This window comes from Triticum aestivum, chromosome 2B (assembly GCF_018294505.1).
Source record: "Triticum aestivum cultivar Chinese Spring chromosome 2B, IWGSC CS RefSeq v2.1, whole genome shotgun sequence".
Taxonomy (NCBI): Eukaryota; Viridiplantae; Streptophyta; class Magnoliopsida; order Poales; family Poaceae; genus Triticum; species Triticum aestivum.
Genome location: NC_057798.1, coordinates 506,888,048 through 506,905,807, shown reverse-complemented (window position 1 = coordinate 506,905,807; position 17,760 = coordinate 506,888,048).

Here is a 17,760-nt window from a genome sequence, read left to right as displayed (position 1 = left end):
CGGGCTCCGGAAACCCAATGGAAAAAGGGCTAGGTGAGGCAAATGGTAAAACCAAGGTTGGGCCTTGCTGGAGGAGTTTTATTCAAAGCGAACTGTCAAGGGGGTCCCATAAATCACCCAACCACGTAAGGAACGCAAAATCCGGGAACATAACACCGGTATGAGGGAAACTAGGGCGGCAAGAGTGGAACAAAACACCAGGCATAAGGCCGAGTCGTCCACCCTTTACCAAGTATATAGATGCATTAATTAAATAAGAGATATTGTGATATCCCAACATAATCCTGTCCACCATGGAGCAATCTTCAACTTCACCTGCAACTAGCAACGCTATAAGAGGGCTGAGCAAAGCGGTAACATAGCCAAGCAACGGTTTGCTAGGAAGGGTGTAAAGGTTAGAGGCTGACATGGCAATTTGGGAGGCTTGAAGAGCAAGTGATAGGTAGCGCAACATAGCTATAGAACGAAGCAACTAGCATAGCAATGATAGTAGTGAGATCCAGGGTAGCGGTCATCTTGCCTGAAATCCCACAAGGAAGAAGAATGAGTCCATGAAGAAGACGAACGGGAGTAGTCGAACGAATCCTCATAATCGCAACATTACCGGAACTAAGAAGCAACAGCGGAAAGAAACAAACAACAAGGTAAATGCACAAGCATAAACATGGCATGATGCACAAACAAGTATGATGCATGTCCGGTTTAAAGAGGCATGTCATGGCAAAGTGCAACAAACAATACTACAAGTTTAGTGGAGCTCAATATGCAACGAGTTGCATATTGACGAAACTTCACAACAATTATTTAGTTCTCTCCCGTTTAAACTACTCAACAATATTAAATGTTATTAAACATGGCAAGGGGTGAAGCATAATTAAACTACCTATCTAGGCAAGTTTAAATGAGGCCGGAACAACAAACAACAATTCCGGAAAATCCCCATATGCAAATTATGAATTTGGTACTGTTCTGCTCTAAACACAATTTTAGAGTTGTTAAACAGTAAAACAAAGTCCACCATGTTAAACTAAGCATTTTCCACCCCATTTACATATAAAGTTTATTAAATTCGGAGCTACGGTTATTTAGTTATGAAATAAATCATCTTAGCATGGCATTTGAGCAAATTAATGCAAACAACAATTTAAACATTTTAAACATGGATGAAAATGGGATATAGTGAAACTAGATGAAATTCTAAGCATGTTACATATATGACATGTTTTATTTGGATGCATGGTTAAATAGTTATTAGCAGTTCAAAACAGGGGCATTTCTGTAAAACTGTTAAACCTCGGATAATAGCTAAAATCGCAGATCTGTAGAAAAAACAGACCGGGCCGAAATCTGCTGGGGAGCTGGGCTTGGGGTGGCTCACCATGGGCTAAGCCCAGTCGGTGGAGCAGGAGGCCAGGCAGGCCGGATCTTAGCACGGCTGGGCCTTGACCAACAGGCGAAGGGGAGGTGGCCCAGGCGCGGGAGGTCGATCTGGAGCCAGCGACACGGTCAACGGGCGCTGGCTCCCTGCTCCACCTGCAGCGAGACGAAGCAGGACGACGTGATGCAGGGGACGCAGGTACTCCGGCGGGTCGACGGCAGTGAGGGACTTGGCAGCACCTGGGGTTGAAGACGACTGGAGGAGGGCCGGAGCCATCGATTCCTCGTGGCAGCGGGGCGCCCATGATGGCTTCCTGTTCGACCTGAAGAGAGAGGGTTCGCGATGTGAGGGAGAGAGAAGAGTAGAGGAGGAAGGAAGGAGAAGGGCAGAGGCGAGGGGCACGGCCTACTGGTGGCTCGCCGGAGCTCGGACGGGCGGAGGGGCACTGGATCCGGGCGACGGCAGGAGGCCGGCGGCGACGGCTGCTGCCGAAGGGGATTGAGGCAACGTGGTGCAGATTCGGGTGCAGAAGTGGCGGAGGCGGCTGACGAACTCCATGGCGGGCCGGTTCCTACAGGCGAAAACGGCGCGGGGATTAGAGGGAGAGAACCAGGGGAAACAGGGTGAGGAGGAGGAGAGGCACGGCCCTGGGACCTGGCGTCCAGGGCGGAGGAGCTTCCGCGGGCGTTCGGGACGGAGTTGGTGGCGTGCAAGGCGGGAGATGAGTCTGGGCACGGCAACGAGGAGAAACAGGAGGTGCTCAGGCAAAGGTAGGAAGGAGGGGCTCGGCATGGGGCTCGATCGTGGGTGTTTCCTCGATCCAAAATGGATCGAGCACCACGGGAGGCTGCGGGAGGTGGCTGGCTGCGGTGGAGGAGAAGATGCTGCAGGGTCGAGAGGATGCAGGGGAGGCATGCGTGCGGCGCTGAAAGCTAGGAGGAGTGGCGCGGCTATGGGTTGGTGAGGAGGGGATCTTGGAGGATCCCAATGAGAGAGTGGCGGCGGCGGGTAGGAGGAGATGGATGGGACAAGGGGGCTAGATTTTAGGGATTGGTCTAAGGTTGGACTATATTTATATAGGTAGGGGATTAAGGCAGGGTTAACGCGATCCGTCCGATCGAAATCGGGCGGTTGAGAAAAATAGGTTAGGTGGCCCAAATAAGAAACTGGAGATATTTTATAGATGTTTGGGGATGATCCGGACCCAACGGTCATGAGAGCCCGGGTCGGGTCCGGGAGAAGTTTACGGACTAGGTTGCAGAGGTGGTCGGTGGCTGTGCAGAGAGGCTCAAACGGTCAGACAACAAATGAACGGTTGCTCTCGAAAGGGATAACGAAGGCAAGGGGGGATGCGGCAACTATGAGCGAATGCAAGATTTAAAAACAATGACAACAACGGGTGCCGACGCAATGCAAATGATGCGATGATGAAATGCATGACATGAACAAAATGCAAAACGAAAGACATAAACCCAAGCACAGAGAAAATAATATATCACATAGCCGGAAATGGCAAGAGTTGGAGTTACGAATATGGAAAGTTGTATCCGGGGCGTTACATGTCGCTCACGGCAGGCGGCCGGTCGCGAGTACCTTGGAAGTTGGCGATGAAACGGGTGCGCATCTCGTCCCAGGAGGAGATCGTGCCAGGAGCCAGGTTCAGGAGCCAGGTGCGGGCCCCATCCTTGAGTGCCATGGGAAACTAGTTTGCCATGACCTTTTCATCCCCGTTGGCAGCTTCGATGCCCAGCTCATAGAGCTAAAGGAACTCCGCAGGGTCGGCCATGCCGTCATAGCGAGGAGGCAGGTCTGGCTTGAACTTGCAGGGCCACGCGACGTTGTGCAACTCGGTGGTGAAGGCGAGGCAGCCTGCTGTGGCCATGGGAGGCCTTTGGTGACGAGGAGCTTGGTCTTGCGGGTCCCCATGCGCTGCAGCTGGGAGCAGCGCGGGGTCTTGGCGTGCTGGCGCAGGGAGCACTCGGGAAACTTCTTGGGGGCGAGGGACCTCTTGGCAGCTCCGCTCTTGCCGCGCTGGCGCCGGACGAAGCGGGTTCCGCCCAGGTGCCACGCGCCTTGGGGCGAGGGCGCCTTCTTGAGGGGGAGGCGGCTGAGGCGCCCCCGGAGCTTCATCGCCCGCGCGGGGCGGGGCGCGGTGCAGCGAGAAGGACGGCGCAGGGGAGCCCCCTGCGGCGCGGACGAGCTCGGCGACGCGGTTGAGCCACTCTTCGTAGACATCGTTGACTTGGCGGTAGCGCAGGAGCTCGTTTGCCGTGATGAGCGCAGCTTGAGCCTCCATGGCCGCGTGGGGCGCGCGGGACGAAGAACCAGCTGGGGAGAGCGAGGGAGTAGCAGTGCGGCCGTCTCGCCTCATGGATGGGTGCTGGGACGATGCTTGCTGCTTGTTCCCCACCGGGCCGGTGGCGGCATTGTCGGCAGGCGACGGGGAACGGCGGGGGCGGCCACCGACGTGGGCCATCTGGGCGATGCAGGAAGCGAGAGCGGCACGGTGCTCGGTGCGGGCCCGACGAGCGTCTGACATGGATGCGATGGTCGATGAAGAACAGGGCGGCGAAAGACAAATTCCGGTGCACCCCTACCTGGCGCACCAAACGTCGGATTTCAGGTTCCGGCAGACCCTCTAGATTCGAACACTGGGGTGCACGCGGAGATTTCGCCCTGTACCTACCTGCACCTCACCGCCTCGCTAGGATCTAAACTATGAAAGGAACAACACAAGAGACACAGGGTTTATACTGGTTCAGGCCACCATTGTGGTGTAATACCCTACTCCAGTGTGTGGTGTGGTGGATTGCCTCTTGGGCCGATGATGAACAATACAAGGAAGAACAACCTCGCGAGGGTCTGTTCTTGACTGGTGCGATGAACTGCTAGAGGGAGTTCAGTCGCTCTAGCCGGTGGTTCTGGCTAGCGTTCGATTCGTCCCTTGCCTTGAGAGTGGCTAGTCCTATTTATAGGCAAGGGCCCTGGGCCTCTTCCCAAATATTGAGCGGGAAGGGCGCCAACAATTGGCCATTTTGAAGGGGAACATCTAGTACACTTATCCTGACTAAAGTTGGTCCTCGCCTGCCAAAGGCTCTGGTGGTGACGCCAGCTTGGGCTCCACGATGACCTCCATCCTGCCGTTCTGCTGGTCTTGGTCTTGTTGCACCGAAATGGCCGCCTTTACCTAATGCTCTTGCCTGCGCTTGCTCCCTATACACCAAAGAGGAAACATGGACTCTGCGCAGGCCGGCGCCTGCCTGGCTTTGGTCGTCATGGCTTGCGTCATTCGCACCTCATGAGGTACCCCGCCTTGATCTCTCCGCCTCCTCGCGAGCCAGCCTAACGAGGCCATGCCTGAGGAAGCTTCCTGTCGTCCGCCCCGCGAGGCTTGGCCCCTCGCGAGGGTCTTGAGCTCGTGCTGGTGAAGATGGGCCGTGCTGGGCCGCCCCTTGAGCCACGCCGCAGGCCGCAGGCAGGCAAGTCTGGGGACCCCCGTTCCCAGAATGCCGAGATATATCGCCCAGTTCCTTCTCTCTCGTGCTTGCATTAAATTTTGCTTCTGTATTTGATCACTCCTATTCTAATGCATAGCTTACTTTTGTAACCTGCTTTTGTACCTTACCTACTTATCCTATCTTCTTAGTATAGGTTAGTTAGTGATTCACCAGTGACCCCTCACCTTGTCCTAGTTGCCTCCGTTTTATGACCGATGACTTGATCAACGTGATCGACGTCTAGAGCTCGACACTTCACCTCACTCCCCCTTAGTTGTACGACTCTACAGAGTTACTATCAAGTGCTGAGGGTGATACCTCGCATAGCACTTCTGATGAGATCTCTTTAGTGTAGTTAATCGGTCATGGTCTATGGAGGGTGGTTCCTCCTTCACCAATCCCGATAGTTACTGTGTCGTGGAGCACATCAAGAGTGAACCCTCGAGGGTGATTCCTCCAAGTTCACCTTGACGGTTACATCAAGTGGAATCCATCAAGGGTAATTCCTCGGATCCCCACTTGGTGTTATGGACACATGGTTACTTTGACTTTGCCCCAGAACCATGAGAAAGTCGAGTCGGCCCCGAGGTGTTCCCTCAAGAGAAATGTGAAGTCAGGTTGACCGTTAGGGTGTGATGTGGAGTTGGTTTGATCTAGAGGATACCTGCAAGATTTCTACGCGACACGACTGGGCATTCTTAGCCCTTGCCGTAAGTCTGTGAGACGGGGCGACATGACCACATAACGTGGATCATTGATCGTTACCGCACGCTCCCAAGACACTAATAGTCTAGATATGTGATCCGAGTAGGCCTTTAGCCTTTTTGCAAAGATCACCACAAGGGAATAACATGGGCACTCTGCATCGTACGTTTCTCCGAAATCTCTTCGGACGTTAGCGATTGAGTGGCACGCGCCCAAGTGGCCCGCGTAAGCACCTACCTTATATAAGGAGGTTGCCAGAACTGATCCCGACCATGCATGCAACATGCAAGAGTGCAAACGGAGATGGGACCAAGACCCCTGCGTGCTTAGGATGTAGACCGGCATGCTGGCCTCTCTGTTGAGCCTAGGTAGAACTACAATGTGTCGATCAGCCGAAGTTGTGTATGGTCAGATGGTGTGCCTGGCCGGAGTTAATCGAGCATGTTGGGTAAGTTTGTGCACCCCTACAGGGAAGTTTAATCTATTCGAATAGTCGTGTCCACAATAACGGACGCCCAGAGTTGTGTCCTGCTCGATACAACTAGAACTGGATGCACGAGGCATGAAATGGATATGATGGCTCCGGGATTGCTTTCTCGCAGGGAGGGATCCTTGGGCGTTACTAAAACATAGTACTACCTTATATTAAGCTAATCTGCACTCTTCTAATGCTGCAAGATGCTTGAGGATGCTAGGCTTTCCCTTCTCTTCTAGCATTTTTGTAGTTCAATCCAAAGACATAGCCCCATTTATTTTGATACCGATGCGTACTTAGCATAGTTCCGATGTAAGTGTTGCAGGTGCTTTGGATGACTATTACGGTTGCTTTGCTACTTCTATTCCCCTATACCCGATTGCTGCGATAAGATGACAGATCCCAGGAGCCAAATGCCACTATAAACGACTACTACTACCCCGAGGGTGCCTAATACTACATGGACACCGCCGATGACCAGGAGTAGTTAGGAGGCTCCCAGACAGGAGGCCTTGCCTTTTCGATCCATGCTATTGTATGTGCTAGCCTTCCTAAGGCAGACTTGTTTACTTATGTTTCTACTCAGATATTATTGCTTCCGCTCACTCGTTTGTATTCGAGCTTATCTATTCAAGCCCTTGAGGCCCTGGCTTGTAATATAAAGCTTGTATGATTTTAATTTGTGTCTAGAGTTGTGTTCTGATATCTTCCGTGAGTCTCTTGATCATGCACATTTGTGTGTATGATTAGTGCATGATTAAGTCGGGGTGTCACAAGCTGGTATCAGAGACGAATGTATGTAGGTAGCCCGCTTTCCAACTCCTTGGCTGAAGTTGAGTCTAGTCTTTGGAAAACTTTTACTAACATTGTTGTGTGGATTACAGTCCCACATCACAATTGGGTGGTATTATGATATTTTATTCCTCGATCTTTAGTCTGGGACTCTGATCTCTCTTCTACTCAGGTTAAATGATTTTAGTAACTCTAACAGTAGGTCCTCGTGATCTCATCCACCCGGAGGTTTGTACTACCCCTTTCTCGAATTGGGGGCCAGGTTCTGCTTCGCAGTGTTCACGGACCACATGACACTTTTATCGAGGACACCCTGCATTATCCCTTGCAGACTCCTCGCTCCAGTGGCTTTCTTCGACATTGATGTAGCCTTTTCTATGTGTCATTGTTGTATCCCTCCACCGCGTGCCTGTGTGCCGCCTAGTTGTCTAGCTGCGTGGGTTTCCAAACTCATGTTGCCCGTTTGTATCCAACTCTGCGCATGGATATATATATATATATATATATATATTCATTGATTATTATGATGTATCTATCGCACTTCCTTCTTTGTGCATGTTACCTCATGAATGATTCCATATCTATGAAATTATTTTTTGCTAAACTACCCATGTTACCTTCTATCAGGATGGTTAGACCCGCTGATCGTGGCTGTGGTGCAAACAATCCACCACCGCCCCGAATATATGGCTGGAATGATATAGTAGTTTGAGCTGAATCGCCAGTTCATGGAAGGAGTCATGGCTCAATTTCTGCGCCCCAATATGAATCAGCGGCCAGCCCTAGTAACTCTACAAGATTTCATGCGCCTCAACCCTACCATCTACCGCAGATCAACTCAGCCCCTTTATGCTGATGACTGGCTCCACGACATCACCTATAAGATGGAGTCTGCTGACGTTGCCCCTGCTAGCTGTGTCGCGTTCGCATCCTTTTTCCTCAAGGGCCCCGCTGCTCAATGGTAGGATAGTCACAGGCATACACAACCGGTTGGAACAATCATCACTTGGCCGGATTTCCAAGCTGCCTTTGTTCCTGCTTCATTCCTTAGGGGATCATGGACAGGAAGAAGCGAGAGTTTCGCAACCCCACTCAGGGCAAGAAGACTATGGATGCTTATCAGCGGGAGTTTCTTGACTTGTTCTGCTATGCTGAAGAAGACATTGCTACTGTTCATGATGGACTTCACCCTGATATCAAGCTTGCGCTCCTGGTGCATGACTTTGCTGACTTCACCACCTTGGTGAACAAGCACTGGTACAGCGAGGTGCTATACAAACGGTTTTTTACCCCTTTCTGCAATAGTGTTCTGAACTGTCACCTAATGAGTGACTATGATAGGGGGGGTCCTTCCCACACGACCCAGAAACCATCGGGGATATGCCTTCCTGGCACACATGCTTGGCAAAATGAGGTCGTGTGCGACCGACGAGCGAGCAAATATGGTTATACGTATAATAGTGCTAAAAATACAATTATACAGGCGGAATCGTTTTCGGTCGTAAGTACATCCCACACAGTCAGTCCATGCTAAACGTGTCGGTTTGTATATACACCCCACACAGTCGCCCCAAGGAAAACGTTCCCGTTCACAGGTACATCACACACAATTTTCCCCGTTAAATCATTTGTGATAGCGTTGCCATCGCACATGATATTAACAATTTTATCGTTTGCGTTATTGGATGCATCACACACGATGCGTAGTGGTAAACGTTTGCGCAAGGTGGCCTAACGCAAACAGTTTGAAGAGAATGTCGTGTGTGATTGTTCATTGATCCAACACGGTTTATTCCTAGAATCTGTGTGTGTTGCCTGAGGCCATCGCCCACGGTATTTTCTCAATAACCGTTTGCAATAGCAAAACCCAATGGGCAGGCTAATTCACCATTAGCAGGCTAATCACCATATTATTAATAATACATTTATTAATCTAATTGACATTCATATTAAGCACATGATATATTTCATTTCCATATTAAGGAAGCAGGATGTCATAATTGAAATACACCAGAGTACAACATGATATAGCTTCAACACTCAGGTACCCCATTACACAACTGCACCAGCACCAAATTTCAGATGCAGCATCTAAAACCTTTCGAAATTAGCATCATAGACAGTACATAGACAGATGCATCTCATCTAGAAAACAGCCGAAGCGGAAGGCAAATATTGAGCCTTCATTCATGTTGAAGATCTTTGCAACTTTAGGCCAGTGCCTATGGATGATTGACCGTCCACCCTTCGTCCTCTTCAGGAACACTTCAATATTGAACCGTGAGTGTTGTATGAAAACCTTCCTCGCCTCTTGACCATAGAGGTAGTTTGAGAGGTAATCATCAGTGAACTGCTTTGGAAAGTCCTGAAAACAAGGATGTGTATAAATATCTTCTCTATATTGGAAATGGGGCAAAGGAATAAAAAAGGCAAGGTATAATAGTTAGTACCATCTTGTAGTGAACTGATGTCTTCTTCATTGTGCAGACAAAGATCTTGTTGTTTTTTGTAGCTAATTTCTTTATCCTAACAATCTTGTTGAGTTTCTTGACTTGATTGATATTCATGGATAACTCATTTCCCCATATGCAAAAAGGGTCGAACAGTGGGTCAAAACCTCTGACAGCAGGACCTACATGTGCAAGACCAAATTGTTAAAAACCTAAATATTAGAATGGTTCCTGCAATTGCAAAATAATGTGCTATTAGACAACGGACCATGCACGTGCTAACCTCGATTGGAAACCTCAGTGCTTCCCATTGTTTCCCTGCAACACATATAAGGTAGTTAGTCATCAGGTTAAGTAAGGGTTTGCATGCTATCAGTAAAATATGTTGATGAAAAATAAGCACATTACAAATTCATTAGATTAATTCAAGCCACATGGAAAACCCATTTATCCAAACTAAGCATGATTAAGAACTAGGAAATATAGCACTTGTATATGTTTCTCATGTATTAAGTGCAGCCAAATTCGATTTATTCCTGACATGCACAACAATACAAAAATTCCACGACAATTGGACATTGCATTGCAGAATTGAACCAAGCAGTTAACTAAACACCACAACAAATGAACCAAACATTAACTGAGCACCACATTGCACAATATAACATACTCCTAATAGAAGATCAGACAGTTGACCAAACTAAGCATGCTTAACAACTTGGAAATATAGCAATTTTATTTGTTTCTCATGTATTTCGTACATCCAAATTCGATTTACTTCTCATATGGTATACAATAACAGAATGCACCCACAACTATTGAACATCGCATTGCAGAATTGAAACAAACTATTAACTAAACACCACAACACAAATGAACCAAACGTTAACTGAGCACCACATTGCACAATGTATAACCAAACCAAGCATGCTTGACAACTTGGAAATATAGCAATTGTATTCGTTTCTCATGTATTTTGTAAAGATAAATTCGATTTATTTCTCACATGGAAGACAATACAAAATTGCAGCCTAAAGAATTGAACATCACATTTGCAGAATTGAACCAAATAGTTAACTGAAGATGACAACTAATTAACCAAACAGTTAATAAGTGAGCACCACACTGCACGACATATATAACATATACACATGAGCAATAGATTGCATGGTAAAATTAGATAGCACAATTCACTAGAATTTGTTAAGGAAAGGCAGGAGCAGCAAACGCAACGGGTAAACCGAGCATGCTTAACTGACGCAGCTAGAAAATGGCAATGTGCTCCTCCAAGATCTGGGGGTCGGCACGAATGGCAGGTGTCGGTGTCAAAACCGGTGGATCTCGGGTAGGGGGTCCCGATCTGTGCGTCTTAGGCTGATGGTAACAGGAAGCAAGGGACACAATGTTTACCCAGGTTCGGGCCCTCTCGACGGAGGTAAAACCCTACTTCCTGCTTGATTAATATTGAAGATATGAGTAGTACAAGAGTAGATCTACCACAATATCGTAGAGGCTAAACCCTAAGAGCTAGCCTATGATGGTATGATTGTAATTGTGATCGGCCTTCTAAGGACCATGCTCTCCGGTTTATATAGACACCGGAGAGCTAGGGTTTACATGGAGTCGGTTACAAGGAAGGAAACATAATATCCGGATCGCCAAGCTTGTCTTCCACGCAAAGAAGAGTCCATTCCGGACATGAGCCAAAGACTTGAGTCTTGTGTCTTGACGCTTCTATAGTCCGGACGATGTATATAGTCCGACTATCCGGATATCCCCTTATCTAGGACTTCCTCAGTAGCCCCTGAATCAGGCTTCAATGACGATGAGTCCGGCGTGCAGTCTTGTCTTCGGCATTGCAAGGTGGGTTCCTCCTTCCGAATACTCCAAGGTTATTATCGAACACGTAGACCGTGTCCGGATCTGCAAGATGATCTTCACACACCGTAGTAGGGAACACAACATAAATCTGTTCTGTTGGCAATTTTATACGTCGTGCCCTTGCATTGTGGCCTGGTCCAACATGGACCGGCGTCTCCTGCTCCACCTCGACTCGCGTTGCGAGGCGGTTTTATTGGCACGTCCTGCCAAAGCAGATATCGTGTTCCTCTTAATACGGGATCTTCATCAATGTGGGCATATGTGACCCCATGGCGACCGTTGGTATGGTTCCGTGTATTTTAGATAAGTCTCAAGCGGTCACACTGAGGACTCTTGGTATTCATCCCTTTTCTAAAGGGGTCAAGGACTACGCCTCTTCTCCACCTCTCCTGCCCCTTCTCGCACTTCGAGCTCCAGCACTCAAAACCTAAGCTCCAACACCCCAGATCCCCCAGTATGTCCGGATCCGACGCAACAGGCCGGTGGGCGGCCTCCTCGACTTAAGAGGAGGACATTATGAAGCTTAGGGAGGTCGGATACCTGAGCACCGATATCCAGCACAAGCTTCCTGCTCCAGGGCAAGTTATCCCCATGCCGGAGCCCAACGAGAGCGTCGTGTTGGTCCCTCACTTCCTCTGAGGCCTAGGCCTCACCCTCGAGCCCTTTGTGAGGGGGCTCATGTTCTACTATGGCTTGGATTTCCATGATTTGGCTCCAGACGCCGTCCTCCATATCTCATCATTCATTATCATGTGCGAGGCCTTTCTCCATGTCAACCCACACTTCTGCTTATGGCTCAAGACCTTCAATGTGAAGCCGAAGATGATCGAGGGGCGACATGCAGAGTGCAGAGGTGCTATAATAAGCAAGAACGCCGATGCCCATTGGCCAGAGGGTTCCTTTTCGGAGGTATTTGATGTGTGGCAACGTAGGTGGTTTTATGTCACAGCTCCTAGAGGCACAAAGTGGGTAGCTCCCCCTGAGTTCCGCTCAGGCCCTCCGTCACAGTTAGCGTCTTGGACCGACGTAGGATGGAATTATGGGCCCGCTGGTGATGTACCAGAACTGCAGAATCGTATCCGGGAGCTTATTGAGAGGGACATAAATCTTGTCAGCATAATGCAAGTGATGCTAGTCCGGCGGATGTTGCCATGCAAACGTCGACCTCTCCGGATGTGGGAGTTTAATCTGGAGGGTCCGCGGACTATTAAGCACTTCTTCGGCCTGAAGCTCAAAGGAATGTGTAAATTATTCTTCGGACCACAAGTAAAGTGTCCGGACACCACCGAGGATGCGGTCCTAAGCTGCAATCGCCTAGATGCCCAAGTAAGTAACCTTAAAGCCGGACACTTCATTTATATTTATCATAACTATTATTCTAACAATCCCTTCGCGGCCAGGAATGGCTCGACGAGGCGAAGAGAATCAGGTGTCCGGCACCACTCCCTGAAGGCTCGCCTAGTCCAACCATTGCAAAGATGCTGGACCGGGCGCTCAGCAAAATCCCTTCAGGGAAAGGCGAAGGAAAGGGCAGTGAAGCCGAACTTCACGCGCTACGCATCCAGACCGGGGAAATCGCTAACCCTCCTATGGAGGATAACCGGGAAGGGGAGGTCAAAGCCTCCTCCCCACGCGGGAAGAAGAGGGCCGCCTCCGAAGATTTGGAGGCGGAGACGCCCAAGCAAGGGAAGAAAGCATCACCAAGGGGCTCTACCGGGATGGGCACCCTCACCACGTCGTGCCCACCAACGGGCCAGCCCTCCACCGAGCTGTAAGTTATTCATTAATTCGAAGGTGCGATGTTACTCTGAGATCCATAACTAGGACTTCGTCTTTTGTAGTCCGGCGAGCAGTTCTTCTCAAGAGAGTTCGTCTTCGGGGGACCTTCGTCCGGAGATGATGGAGAGTGAGACTCCACCCACCTCTCCGCCTCAGGAAGCGGGCGACACGGAGGTGTTGTCACAGAGGAGTCCGGATCTGCCGAAGCTGGCAGCAAACACATCAGTCACCCTGAGCCCGGAGCGTTTGGCTCCCACGGGGGGTGATGAGAAGGATCCGTCACAGTTTAGTGTCCGGCCGGACATACTGACGGGCCTTCTGGAGAGAGCTGCGCTCTCGTAGGAGCACCACTCTTTAATGAGCACAGTGCTCACGAAGATTTCATCCGCCACCAGCAGTTTGAATGAGGCATTTACAAGCCTGCTCAAAGGCTTTGAGGTATGTAGTGAAAATGCACAATTTTTTGGTTATGAAGCGCGCACTAGGTGTGCTCCCTATAGATAGTAGCCCCTGAGACTCTGGTTGCCCTCCATAGGCGGCAAACAGGGGATCATATACTAATGGCTGCGCCGTACATGTGCGCAGGTATAAAAGGATCTGGCAGCCGACCAGTCTGTTGAAGTTGCCGAACTAAGGAGGCAGATCGGATCCATTGATGCCGATATCACGCTGGTAAATAAACGGCTGGAGGAGTCACAGGGTATGTGCTCGGATTCCCTTATTATGATGTATAGGAAAATGCAAGAGGTGCATAATATTAATGCAATGTGTTTGCACTGCAGATGGTGCTGCTGCCATGGAGGCCCTGAGGGCAGAACTTGCTCAAGCCAAGGAACAAGCTCGGGCTAGCAATGCGGTTGCCCTAAAGGCGGCCGAAGAATTGAGAGCCGAACAGGCTGCTCATCGCCGAAGCGAGGAAAAGATAGCCAAAATGGCTGGGGAGTTAAAAAATGCCGCCGACCGGTACACACTCCTTGAAAAGGAGAATAAGGCTAGTTCGGCCGAGCTGGACAAGGCGCAGAATGCCGCCAAGGAGATGCGGACCGAGATCCACAGTATGCGGGAGGAGCTCCAACAGGCCGACAAAATTGTGGCTGGGGGCTCATACTTGCTGCAGACGAAGTTCTTGGATCCGAAGTATGCTCCTCTGGCTGGGCGCTTGAGTTGTGCAGACACATATGCGGACTTGGCAAATAGTACAGCTGACGCTGTCAAGTTCTTCGAGGGTCAAGGCGATGAAGAAGTGGAGAAGCTTTTCTGGTCGTAGTTCAATGCTCCCACTCGCCTGCTGCCGCTGAATGAGAAGGTGGCTGCTATGGAGGAGCTCCACAGGCTGTCCGGTCTTGCAATGCGGTCTGTAATAGACCATCTTTGGCCAAAGGGGCCTAAGCCGGACAACTATTTTGGTTTGGTGCAGCAATTCCTTGGAGCCGTGTCTCGGATTGACGCCATGAGGAGGTCGGCGTGCATAGAAGGTGTGCGGATGGCTCTAGCCCGCGTTAAAGCCTATTGGACGAATATGGAGGTCTCTGTAATAGCGACCCAGGATCCGGCGGGAGCCCAATATCCGGCTGAGCACTACTTGTCGCAAGTCACAGAAGGTGCCCGCCTAATAGAGGCGCAGTGCTCGAAAAATGTCTTGTTCGAGTGATAAGTCGAATCGTTGTAAAAAACAATGTGTATTTTGAATACAAGGCTATATTTATACTTTTTGCCGGAAAATATGATTGTATCCCCTGTACGGCCATTTTTAGATGTATAGGTAGTCCGAAAGATAGCAGTCGTTGGCTTCAGCCCCCATGCATACAATGCGGGGGTGTTCGCGAAAAATATGCATAATCACACTTGATCCAACATCTTGATCCGTTAAGGAGGTGATCGCACGCGGAACTAGGCAACCAGACTATATAGTTGTAACACTTTCGTTTAGCCATGGGAGTCTAATGGTGGGGCTACTATGTAGCCCCTGGTACATGCGCGTGCATCCGAATACAGGTGCGTGTGCACATGGCCGGGAAACGGCCCTTCGTTAATGCGGAGGAATCTTTAGAGATTCCAGTGAGTCTTCGAGTGGTTGAATAGTCTCTCGCTGCATCATGACAGTCAGTTTTCGACTTTCTCTACTGAGGCGCTCATCCAGAATAACCAGGGCACAATTGCAGTAGTTCTCCTTTGGCCTGCCTTTGCCGGTGATAACGGAACGTAAGGCGGCAAACCCAGGAGCCGGGCAAACCCAACATTTGAACAAAGACATGATTCGGAGCTGATGCATATAAGGCCAAACTCGTGACGCCGAACACTCCCGAAGGTGTTCGGGCTTTATAATAAAAGATGGACTCAAGAATGCCTATTCATTATGAACCCTGAGTTTCTAGGACATGCGGTACTCTGTCGTGGCGAAATGCTGACAACGACAGTATCCTCTGTGGGTATGGAACCCAGGGGATGGTTGAGAAAACAAGAGGCAATAGAAAAGGTTTACACAGGGGCTTAATAAAAAAACCTGTTGAACGGGGCCTTGCTGCACGTCTGCGCCTTTGTATCCGTTGTGCCGTATGCTGGAAGGGTATCGCGCGAATGTTGTCTGAAAAAAGGAAAACTCATAAGAGAGTACAATGTAAGTATGCGATGGATAGTAAAGGTGTAAGATGTTGGCCTGCCAATAAGGTTGAGCCAGTTGTGGGGCTGTATTCGATATTTATAGCCCTTGGTTTCCGCTATGGGATTACATCTACGGTGCCCGGCTGAATTTCATCCGGGCTACCGGACTCGTCTAACTATGTCTGTGGTCTTAATGACCAGTCATGTTTTCTGATAATAGAGGCCGCTTATAGTCTGGCCGCTAGGGCCGTCGCATGTTCCTCTGCGCGTGAAGGGCGCTCTGTGATTCTGCTAACGGTGATGACGCCACGGGGATCGGACATCTTGAGTGTGAGGTAGCCATAGTGCGGCAATGCGTTGAAGTGGGCGAAGGCTGTTCTTCCTAGCAATGCATGATAGCTGCTTTGGAAGGGTGCGATGGTGAAGAGTAGTTCTTCGCTTCTGGAGTTGCCTGCGGGTGCGACCTCATCCGTGAGTGCGGCTGCGATTTGCTTCTCCGCTGCCAAATGCACCTTGAGCTCCTAGCTATACTGCGTGCACCATGGCTTAGGGTGGCGCTTATTTGGTGGAGGGGTCAGTGACTTGGGTGGAAGGTATCGCGCCGGCGGTCGGGGCATGTGGGATGTGGAAGGAGGAGGAGGATGGGGGTCGGGTCTGGATTACTTGCCTGGATAGACAAGGCCGAGCAGCGTGAAGTAGGGTCGCCGACGAGGAGATGGCACTGCAAGCAAGGAGTGAAGGTTTCAACTTGGAAAGGAAGGCGGAAATAGGGGAAATGTGGCTTTTGGTAAGGGGGAAGGGTCGGGGAGGTAGATATTTCCATGGAAGCCAATTTTTTTGAATCGGTTCAGCGAAAAAACTAGCGCGCAAAGTGTCATCAGACACGGTCCCTTATTCAGAACTGTGTACGATATGTGAACATCACAAACGATTCAGAAAGCTTAACCTGTCTGTGATGAGTTTGAAGTCAAAAAATTTGGTTCCAATTTCCCTGATCACAGTGGTCATCCACGTCATTGCATAATTTGGGTACACAAAGGAGACCACAACACACCCACAGTTCTTAATCGAGCAAGTTCAGCAATTAAACAGAGCTAGCTGGCCTAAACATTACTCTAACAAATTAAAGACCGATGCTCTTAATTAAACAAAACAAAGATTACTACTATGGCTGGTGCTCGTTAATCTCCGCTGCCTCCTCCATGTCCAGCTCGAGCCCGATGGTCTCCTCGGGAAGGGGATCCATGGCATCCATCGCACCATACTCGGTAAGCATCTTGCCATCCACGTCTGCCATCTCTATGGAAAAGGCCGCCACGAGCTGGGTGTGGGCGGCCGCGATCTGGGCTTGGACGGGCTCCGTCGTTGCAAGGTATGCGGCGGAGGAATGGACGGCTGCTCGAACGCTCTCGGTGATTGCCAACTCTTCAGCCGTGGGTTGCTGACCATTGTCGGAGAAGCTTCATTCGATTTGTGCAGTGACCGCCATGAGCTGGGCGTGGGCAGCCTCGACATGGTCGTGGGCGGCCTCCATCAAGGCTAAGGCCACCGTTGTGGAATGAACAACTGGTGTGCCGCTCTCGCCAATTGCTATCCCAGAGGTAGATGTTGCTCCCGCCACCTGAGAAGCAACAACGGCCGTTTGGGCCGCCTTGGCCGCCCAGTCGCAGATTGCGGCTGCTCTCATGCACCTTGTTAGCACACGCATGGTGGCTGCGGTCGCACTCTCACCGGAGTTGACCGCTGAAAATGCCCTCATGACGCGGGTCCATGTCCCCATCTTTCACCGGTCACGGTTGAACAGAGAAATGATATTTGGGGAGCAAGCTAGTGTGCTTGACACGCCGGCTATGGAGTGTAGCCAACACACCTTCTCGCGTAAGCCATAGGCGTACTATACACTGACGATGCTCCAGGATATTTTGTACTACATCTCACACGGTTGGTGATAATAAAGTGTGTGGGGTCTACTTGATTTTTCATCTTGATTTGTATTACATAATGGGGTCACAGCAACAATGGACGGTGTTTGAATTGCTAGACCTTTTATCTGCAGTGAACATGCAACTATATGTGTGTCATAATTTTTTTGGAATTATTCAGGGTTCGTTTGGAAATTTTATAAATTAAATTGGTTTTCTAGCCATTTTAGGTGCACAATTCAAAATTAAAGCACATGCACATGCTACAGTGCACCAACAT